Genomic DNA, 11,346 nt, shown 5'->3' on the forward strand with positions numbered 1-11,346 from the left:
CGGATGGTTCTAAGACAGGTTCACAGACAGACATACAGACAATAGTTTATTAACGTCTCACTCCTGTACATACATAAAACAGCTTTGTACAACTTGACATAGATAAAATGTACAGAACCATTCAATAGAATTATGAGAGACGAATTATCACAGAATTTATACATAAATGATATAAAGATGATATAGTAAAAAGTTATCCATATAAAAGATGTTTTCTACGATTAAGAATTAAAAAGCAGACTTTGGCAAGTATAAAACACACACTGGAGTCACTGAAAATTAAACAAAGTTTGTCGATATCAGGTATATCTAAAACATTATAAGATTTAGCAATACATTCATTAAAAAGAGTTGCCCTGATATCCTCATATAATACGCAGTGAAACAAAACATGGACCTCGTCTTCTACGCTGTCATTACAGTGAAAACATTTTCTGTTGTTGACAGGTACACCTTCGTATCGACCGGTTTCCACTCGAATAGGAGCCACGCCACATCTAAACTTGGCTAGTGCCGAGTTTCTATAGTTTCTGGGCATCTTATTTGAAACATAGTATTCTGTCCCATATACTTGTTTGTAACATCGATACATTCTCAATTTATTAAGCCCATTTGGCCCCTCTTCCTTTCTTAACATATCACTCCAACGGGTAACATATTCATTTTTACACCATTGTTCCACCTGTGTACAAACAGAAAATTTATCAATAAAACCTGTAGCGTTTAATAGATGTCCTAAATCCATTCACATGTCTTGTTAGAAATAGAGCTGGATCCAGAGACAACTAGTTTGGAGGGCCAATATATAGGCGTCTATTGGGATGGCATTCCTGCCTAAGTTACTGAGGGGTATATACAACATGTACGAAATCCACTCATGATATTTGAAGGCGCAAATGCTTTATCGTGTGCGTCTCGAAAGAGTTTTGGCCACTCCGATTTCGTCACCAGGTTATTGGGCGAATCAGCCACGACCTCGGTACACACCGACTGTACTGGCGGGAAGGGGGCCCAAACACGGATTTGTCCAGGGAGCAAAGCTATAGTGTGGTGTGAATGGGAGAAGGCCAAAAGTGTGATATTGCTTGGGGGCTAGTTCAATAAGACCTAGTGTCTCGTGTGAGCAATGGGTCAACGGGCCAGCAGTTAAATCGACCCCTGTGCAAAATAACTGAACAGTTTATTATCTGGCAATAGTGTTCGGATGGTCAAACGATATTGTATATTTCAATTAACTTAACTATCTTTCGCAAGGCAACACTAATCAATAACTTTGAGATAAATATATTTAGATTAATGAAAGATATTATTATTTTATTTTCTATCGACATATATTGGTTAATACTTTTCTTATTGAAGGTGACATCCATTAACGTTCAGATATATCAATGAGAGGTCCGTAGGAAGGAATTTAATATACAGTAAACTACGTTTATAACGAACACGCTTTTAACGAACTGACGGATATAACGAACATTTTTTGTCCCGGCCATTTGGTGTATATATGCTTATAACGAACTACGATTATATCGAACTAATATCAGTGGTCCCTTTGAGTATTCGTTATAACCGTAGTTTGTACATTGTATATCAATCGTTGGTGGGGTTGGGTGGAGGGATGGGGGAAGGGAAGAATGAATTTAATATGAGCTATTACTAAACAACATTTCAAAATAGCTCATATGAAATTTATCTCTTCCTTGCCCCTGATTAGATAGTCATGCAGTGAAAAATAGTTAAAAAGTTATCCAAACACACAAGTTCAAACATTTTTCCACGACCTCACTGGTGCATCAATTTGTGATTGATGTAGATGTGAAATGATTTAATCTTCCTCCGTGAGATCAACTAATCTGATGTAGGAAGTGAGGTGAAATCGGGTTTAACGTCGCGTCCAAAATTATTACACTTATAGAGCGACGTGCATGCATGTGCGTGTGTGTGGCTGCTTGTACTAGTCCGGATTGATGCTGATTTATAGTGCTAGCACACTGAGATACCATGCCGCAGTTTAACATGAATACCCCACTCAGCCACACACAGTCGATTATATCATTTATCAAACGCTTCCCATCAAGATGATAAGAAACTGATCTTGAGAAATTGAGTTAATATTTTAGTAACTGTCCATTTGCAATATTTATGCAATACAAAAGGTGTTGTCCACTCATAATTTATTCACAATTTTAGTAAGTACTCGTAGATCCGAGAAGATTTCACAAATTGCGTGTGTAAACTGGTGTATGTGACCATTCATGTATCGTTTAGATCTGTTAATATGAGATTATTAGATTAACTGTGTACAGCTGGTACACGAAACACACACCCAAAGTGTCAATCAGGTGACAGAATGTCAATAAGAATGGCTATTTAGTACAAATTACTATGTTGTGGATTTAGAATCTGTGTTTTTGTCTTTACAAAAATCAGATACTTATTATTTCAGATAGAGGTTATTCCATGTGTTGAGTGAAATATCATGTTTCGCTCATCGAGTGACGGGGGGAAAGGAGATATTTTCACAAGTGGCGTATGCTTTTGATGTCGGCATGATATCTCAGTGGTCTAGCATTATAAAACCGCCATTAGTCCGGACGAGTAGAAGTGGTTCTATTAAACCGTTCACAGTTGGTTTATTATTCATAGAAGAATTGTGTCTGGAACGCAGCATGGCTGTATAGGTTCACTGTTCGTGAATCATGAAACATACATTTCTCGATTATACACTTTTCCCTTTAATCTTGACACATAATTATAAGTTTTCATTATCTGATGCATCTTTAATTGTGCGATTCCTCAAAGTAGATGATCAAGATAAGGCAGTTTGCATACATGAATATATATGCTGCCTTATCTTGATGTATCTTTGATAATGCGATTCGACAATGTGGATGTATAACGAGTACTACATGACAAAACAGATCTGTAAGGACCTGATTCACACTACCTGGTGGGATACAAAAACAAATTTTTAATGAACCCTGATGAATCCACGAAACACACACTAAGAACATGTTAACTTACTTGAATATTAACAATATAACATGAATGTTATTGGGCAGTTAGTGAGAGTTTATATCTTTGCGTTTAATCAGCAATATTGAAACTATATACGTATATTACAATATTATTGAAGAATAGAGGCCGTTGGTGGACTAAAATATGTTTTCTTATTTTGATTTCAAATGATAGCTTTCACCTGGTAGGTGTTTTTACTATTATTTTTGCGTCAGAATCCTATAATCATGGGCCGAAACATGCCCTGATTATGCTTATTTGTTTGTCAGGACCACACCCGTACTTTCGAATTTCTAGTTACACAGTAAAAATAATTATCAGAATTCCCGATATTGTACATTTCTTTTTCATCTAGTATTTGGTACATCAAATATAGCATCTGTCTCCTTACAAATATTGATATATAGATCATGTTTCATAAATCAAACACTCCGTTCTAATAGTTCTAATAATATAATCTCTTTCTGTGACATCTTTAGTTAATAGCCAATTTCCTATTGAATTTACAACAAATGACAACTTTATGTTCGGTAATGGAAAAAATAAAATAAAGGAATTACGCTGATGGCAAAGTTCATAACGAACACCACATACATCACACCATATTACATGCTTCTTATTCCTTTGTCTGTAGTTCTTTAGATACACTGCAAAACCCACAACAAGTTTTTATGAAATGTTTCATATTTGTATTGTTAGGGATGTTACAAAATTAACATAGATCTATATCTGTGCGTCATTACCCAAAGTGGCTTTTTCAACTTCCGTACACAAATGTGTGATCTTTTCTTACTGACTTAATGCAGGCATCGGTGATACAAGGGTGTGTTTGGGTTTAACGCTGCTTTAAACAGTATTCCAGTTATATCGAGGCGTGTCAGCTTAATGTGGGAGGAAAGCCCGATTTTTCTGGAGAGCTCAAAGGGAAGTAAAAAATTGCAAGAGTTCTATTTGCAGAATACGATATTGAATGTTGAGAAACAAATACAAGAGTACCTGTAAATACTGGAAACGTTAGCGCCAAGTGAAAATAGGTTACTAACGCTGCTTGGCTAATGTCAAATATTGTGTTTCCTCCTACTCATAAAGATTGCGTGTTACATGGCGTCCGAAAATGGGCAGATATTAGCCTGATCGGCTCAAGTACAACGTGAAATTTATCCTCTATTACATATAAGGAAAGTTTCTCATGCATATATCGATTTCAACAACATGTGTAGCAAATAGTGAAAATAACATAGGGCTTAGCATACACCCTTGTCTTAAACAAAATGGACAATCAAAATAATCCGTGAAATCTGTATTGCATGCAACAAATGCTTTAACTGATCGGTATACGCTTTTATTTTACCATTTTAGCCATACATGTAGGAAGACAATAATTTCCATAGCTGTGCTCGATTGCAAAATCAAAAGCCTTTGTTAACATCAATAAATGCAGCATAAATTTCTTCTTCTTTTTACATAGACATTTTTCAATCATTGCATATATAAGTTAAAAATATAATCCACAGTCAAACAACCTTCGTGAAAACCTGTTTGATTTTCAGAAACTTTTCTCATAACACCTATCCATTTTAAAAGTATGTCATTTCATATACATTTATATTCTTTTCCTGACGAACTGACGCAAAGATGTTCCTCTGCAATTATCGGGATTATTTATATCGCATTTTAATGCAAAGGAATAATAATTGTCCACAAGTTCCAAAAACATCCACTGTGAAATATCTTGTTAAACAAAGAAAGTAGGAAGGGCATTATAATTGGTTCCGAAGATTTAATCACTTCAATGAGCACATCAATTCCAGGAGATATTCCATTTATTTTTATGAGAGCAATAGCGTTATTTATTTATTTAACTATTATATATATATGGAAGATTCTAATATAGGCTCTTCAATCTCACTGATCTGTACAGGTTTGTCAGTTTCAGTTTCTTTTTCTAAAGTAATAGTTTTTAAGCTGTTAAAAACATAGCTGAAAATATCGCTTTGATATTACTAGAAATTTTCCTTGTATGTGAAATACTTATATAACTCTTTCGAAAAGATGCTGCATTTGTTCAAATAGATCTCTGCAATTTTTGAAGTGTGATAACTACTCTTGACTTCCTTCTTAGCTCTCCAGAAAAAAATCAAACATTCTGGGATTACGGACAACTTTCTCTTTCATACATTTTGCTGATTCAAGGATTTTACGACAAACAAACAAATCTAAGACTTTGTTAACATCTTTGTCGACAACAATAACATGGTCTGTTACAAAATCTTTTAGGGCAAAAATGTTGGCTATAAACGTGTCAACATGCAACGTATTCCATCTATACTTGACAGGACATGGTATACATTCTACTGGTACGGTATCCTTTACCACAGCTTATAAAAGATAACAGGTATATGCTTACTCTCCATTCTGTTGCCTACAGTATTTTGTGGTAAAAGCCTAAAGGAGCAATAGTCAAGAAAACCAATATCATCTCATTTACTTCGCAGACCTTCTATGTTCCATGTACATACTGGTGACCGTAGACAGTTTGATGTTTAATGATCTGCTATCGTTTGGAGATATTACAGCATCAGAAAAGCAATTGTATAAAATGCAACTTACATCTTGATTTTGTTCACTTTTTAAATTCTTTTTTCATATATCTCTACTCAAATTGATAAGAATGTTGTACGCAATGTAAATAGTTAGAGATGTCGATATATGTCATTCTAACTTTTATCTTACTTCCGACAGCTCTCGTGTACTGGTTTGCTGCCGTCAAGAAGGGCACTTTACCGAAGCAGGGGAATATCCTGGTGAGAAGCCAAAGCCGTCGGCTGTGCTAATGTTGTGTCAAAGTCCATTTGCTGCATTAAAGCATAATCAGTAAAACAACCTTCGCATATATTGACATTTGGAGAAAGGCGACAGCCTTTTTATAAACCTTAACAGGCTGCAATACGGTCCAAAACGGTTTATTTGCAGGATGATTATATATGTCCAAGTAGGATTGTGCGTAACAAATGCAACTACATATCAAACGATATCACCTCACAAAGACAAAGAGAATACTACACTCATTCTCGTTAGATACCATTTTTACGAAACGAGTGAACTTTCTATGGTATCTGTCCGAGCGAAAGCGAGGTCAGATACCATAGAAAGCTCACGAGTTTCGTAAAAATGGTATCTAACGAGAATGAGTGTGGTATTTTATTTATTACCCACGTTAAATAGGCATGTAAGTGTAAATACATAACAACTTTTGTTCGTTGACAGACCAAACTGAAACCGGTTGCAAAATCTGGTTGTGCATGAATATTGATATATGCCGAAATATGGGCATAGAAGACATTCCTTTGCATACGCATTAACAAAATGCGCCTGCAGTTGTGTTTGAAAACAAAACAGCACCGACGCTCAAGATCCTTTTGGAAGAATTTCTTCAATTTATGAGAATTCAAGCACCATGTTGTCAGTACGCAGGACACCTATAAGAAAATTTGAAAAGTCACATTAGCGCCGCGCTTTGAATATCGGACTAACAGTCAGTCAGTCACTCGCACTGCCGGGGTCCCGCTTGTGCATTCAAAACGGTTCGGTATCCTTGATCTATCAGTTGATTTTATGTCCGTGCCATTTTGGAAGAGGGAAATCAGAGTGTTCGCCAAAGACATTCATGTTTACTGTACCACCCTTTACTGAAGACGTGAAAATCAACACGCTCAAGTCTGCTTGCATGTCAGCTTCGAACGAAGGGCAAGGTTACCACCGGGATAAGAAAAGACAACTGTGAACTACACAGCGTTTTACGCTAGAGATAGGGAATGCACGAATACATTCGTTCACCTTTGGGATATTTTGGGCCACATAATCAGAATTAAGGCACACTTCTACGGAGTTTTCGAATGATTTGTATCGGAAATGTTCACTTTGAGTGATCTGGTTGTGCAGTCGTGAACCAAAACTCTCGAAACAGTGCCACAGAATACGCTTCGAAGAGGACACTGATTGCACAACCAGATCATCCCAAGTAAGTCTAGATATCTGTCCAAATAGTTTAAACTGACTTCATTTCACCACGCTTATCCTTTTACGTTAAAATAAATTGGACGTTGCGAAAGTAGTCGGGTGCGTCACGCTCATTCGGACCCTCGATCTATTGAACGGTAGTCGTACATTGTAAATGGATATTGCGCGATTATATAATGTCTGTGGAAGCTCAATGCATAACCTATATAGGATGCAAACCGAATTTGATGCGTGTGACAATCTTGTTTGGTTTAATAAAGCGTTTGTTAATATCTCTCGCTCACATGAGATTGCTTCAGTTCTGCCTTGTAGTTGCAAAATGAATGACGTCTCGCGAATTTTTATGAATGAAAAAAGTAGTCCCGGTGTGACAGAGGTCACGGTTATCCAATCAAAACGAATAAAACAAGGTCAACCTTGTACGACACACGTGTGACGTACGGATTTAGTATCTTACCACCTGTATCTTCAGCACGTGGGTAATAAAGACGGGAACCAGTTTCTCATGAATGTCAAATTGCAACATGTACGTGGATGTTTCCTTACGACGTCAGTTTAAGCATTGTTTCGAATATTTCTCAGTTGGTTGCTTGAATGGGATATATTTAGTCTAATAAAACACACAACAAAACCTTATTGATTGAAATTGCGTTGATGAAATATGTTTTTTTTATTTGAATATGCATGAAAACACATAGACATTGTCAGAATATGTTAAACAGAAGTATTCGAAGCCGTTTGATGTCATGTGGAAGGTTATCCTTGGTTTACAAGAGCAGTCGTTTTGATATTAGATTCCATCTGAAGATATGACATACCTTGCAATTAATCAATTCACAGTCTCACACAGAAACAAGTCTGACATGACCAGATAACCAGTCGTTCCATTCACAGTCTCACACAGAAACGAGTCTGACTTCACCAGTTAACCAGTCGTTCCATTCACAGTCTCACACAGAAACGAGTCTGACTTCACCAGTTAACCAGTCGTTCCATTCACAGTCTCACACAGAAACGAGTCTGACATGACCAGATAACCAGTCGTTCCATTCACAGTCTCACACAGAAACGAGTCTGACTTCACCAGTTAACCAGTCGTTCCATTCACAGTCTCACACAGAAACGAGTCTGACTTCACCAGTTAACCAGTCGTTCCATTCACAGTCTCACACAGAAACGAGTCTGACTTCACCAGTTAGCTAGTCGTTCCATTCACAGTCTCACACAGAAACGAGTCTGACTTCACCAGTTAACCAGTCGTTCCATTCACAGTCTCACACAGAAACAAGTCTAACTTGAACAGTAAACCAGTTGTACCATTCAGATGTCTCACACAGAAACACGTCTGACTTCACCAGTTAACCAGTCGTTCCATTCACAGCCTCACACAGAAACAAGTCTGACTTCACTAGTTAACCAGTTGTTCCGTTCACAGTTGCACATAGACGGTCACCCAAGACGCTAATGACCCCCGTGTCTGGCACAAGAATCCTGTCTACAGAATGCCAAGGAATGCGCATGAACTTTTGCTGATGATGGAGGGGAACGACATCTTTATTCAGGTAGGGCAATTTATAACACTGTAATACATTCTATTGTGAATTCTATGTTTCAATGTGTGTCTAAAAGAACATAACCGCTTCAGCAACAACCAAAGCAGTTTTCAGGTTGGTGGTTGCTACTGAGTATTTTATGCTGTGATTGTTTGCAACCCGCGGTTATACACGTAAGTTTCAAATAATAATTACTAAATACAAAGGCATTATTACCATTTGTTGTAATATTAATTTAATTGAAAATTGAATATGTTTGAAGACAGCTGCAAGTACTGGGTTGATAAATCGCTTCATCTGGGTTTGGCCCAAGTATGATCGACAAGGCTGGCTTCATGAGGAAGGTGAGGAATATGTTTCATTCAATTTGGAAGTTGGATTCATGTACACAGACGAGGGGATCGGCGGCGAACTGACCATGTGTTGTTGTTTGCAGTCAGGCTATTTCCACCTAAAACATTCATGTAATCTTGTCAGAAGTATGGGGGATAGTCGTATTGAATTCTTCCCCATAGACCGGGAAGAATGTCTGGACATGACCCTGGGCGGTATTGTGGAAGTCGTGAGTACGGACAAGGCCATAGAGCTAGCCAAATCAGGCAGCTGGATCAAAGCGAGTGACAGCGTCATCCTGGACATTGACGAGGACTATTACGCATGTGAAGCTGTGTCCGCTCCTCTGTACGATGCTGGGATGAATGAGGAAGCAATTGAAGATCTGTCCTACTATGTTGGAAAGGTTTTGTGTACTGACAATGCAAAGGATGAAATAAAAGCTGACAGTTACTTCCAGAAACTGCTCAAAGCTGTTATAGAAACTCAGGAACGCTGCCGAAGTGGCCGTCTCGGAGAGGAGACATGTGTGTCTAAACATGCGTTGACAGAAGCAGTATTAGATTTGTTGCCAGATATGAAAACAACAAGAGATTTCATGTGTCTTCCAAAGGAGGCCACCCTGTTCATGTTTGTGAACCTTGTCGAGCATTTGTCACGATGTTCTAATACACAGCTTCAACATATAGCAACCATTGGAGTTTGTATGAACACGTCCCCTAGATCATCGAGTTTCAATCGTAATGACGGAATGATTCTTTGTAAAGGATGTAATGGACCAAACACCACAGTCGTCGAATATCATAGTGCAAATGAGGCTGAAATCAAAGCTACTTCAAAAAATCTCCAGGAAATGTTAACACAGCCTTTCGTCCCAAGAGTTGTAACAGTGTGTAGGTCTGTGCGAGATGGTTACACTCCAAGGAAGGAATTCCCATTGATAGAAAAATGTGTGCTTGGTGTTCTGAAAGCGGTGTACCCAGACCACGTGAGAAACGAGACAGTACATTATGACAGTGAACTTCTAGGAGGGCGTGCAGGATGGTACTTCAGACATAAGCTTTGAACAATGCATGTTCACAGTGGTACGTATTGTAATTTGATCAATACATTAGCCATACATGTGTGCGTGTCTGTAAGTGTCTGTGTGTTGAACAAGCACCCTGTGTAGCTTTGAGGATTGAATAAGAGGTTACAAATGTTATGTGTTGGTGCTTCTCCATCATGTCACCTCATGTTTATGAATCACAATACAATACATTTAGCTTGCGTGATGGTATGATGTCATAAAAGGGGTGTGTCTTTGCTTGGTTAGGCAATCAATCCCATGGTAACTTACAACTTAATTATTGTGAAATTTGGCTTTATCATTTATTGTCAGTTACTGTTCCAATTTCACATGTAGAATTATGAGACTCGGCTAATTGCTGTATTTTAAAAAGTTCGAGGTCTCCAAATAATTATTTGGGACTGGAAGTGCATGATATGTTAAGATTTTTGGAGCTTTGAGGAAATGGCTGTGAAGGGTCACTCTCCACTGATTCTGTTTTTGCAAGTACTTGTAAACACATCTAGATACTTTAATAACCACCTCAGAAACCAGACCCGTGAAGATTCCGGGGTAGAATAGGTCTTCAGCAACCCATGCTTGCCGTAAAAGGCGACTATGCTTGTCGTAAAAGGCGACTAACGGGATCGGGTGGTCAGGCTCGCTGACTTGGTTGATGCATGTCATCGATCCCAATTGCGTGGATCGATGCTCATGATATTAATCACTGGATTGTCTGGTCCAGACTCGATTATTTACAGACCGCCGTCATATAGCTGGAATATTGCTGAGTGCGGCGTGAACAACCAACCAACCAACCAACCCCAGAAACCAAAGAATGTTGCCGTAGTGACCACCTAGGGATGGAGACATGTGTCTAAACATGCGTTGTCCGAAGCAGTATCGGCTTTGTTGCCAGGTATCACTACAACAAAATACCTCATGTGTCTTCCAAAGGATTCCACCTTGGTCATGTTAACGAAACTTGTCGAGTACTTGTCACAAATTATTTGTTGTGAAATATGCCTGAACATTTACCTCTTGTTTTCATCCATAATTCAAATATCTCCTTTGGAATAACCACCCTTTTAAATCAAGTAATCTCGGGCTTTGAAGATTCCAATATAACGCGCACTGGTAACGGATCTTTCATTTCAGTCTGTTCTGATTCTATTTTTGGACATTGCATTTTACTCCTATAGTCAACACAGCCAGCAAACTGGCTCCATATTCCTCGCTATGGCTGTTGTTCCCTTTCCACAGTGATGGTTGTCAGGATTCATCATGCTGCGAGAGAGAGAGAGAAAGAAAGAGAAAGAGAGAGGGAGAGAAAGAAAGAGAGAGAGATGAAGAAAGAGAAAGAGAGAAAAAAAA

Source organism: Haliotis rufescens, unplaced genomic scaffold (assembly GCF_023055435.1).
Source record: "Haliotis rufescens isolate VD_foot unplaced genomic scaffold, xgHalRufe1.0.p SCAF_11, whole genome shotgun sequence".
Lineage (NCBI taxonomy): Eukaryota > Metazoa > Mollusca > Gastropoda > Lepetellida > Haliotidae > Haliotis > Haliotis rufescens.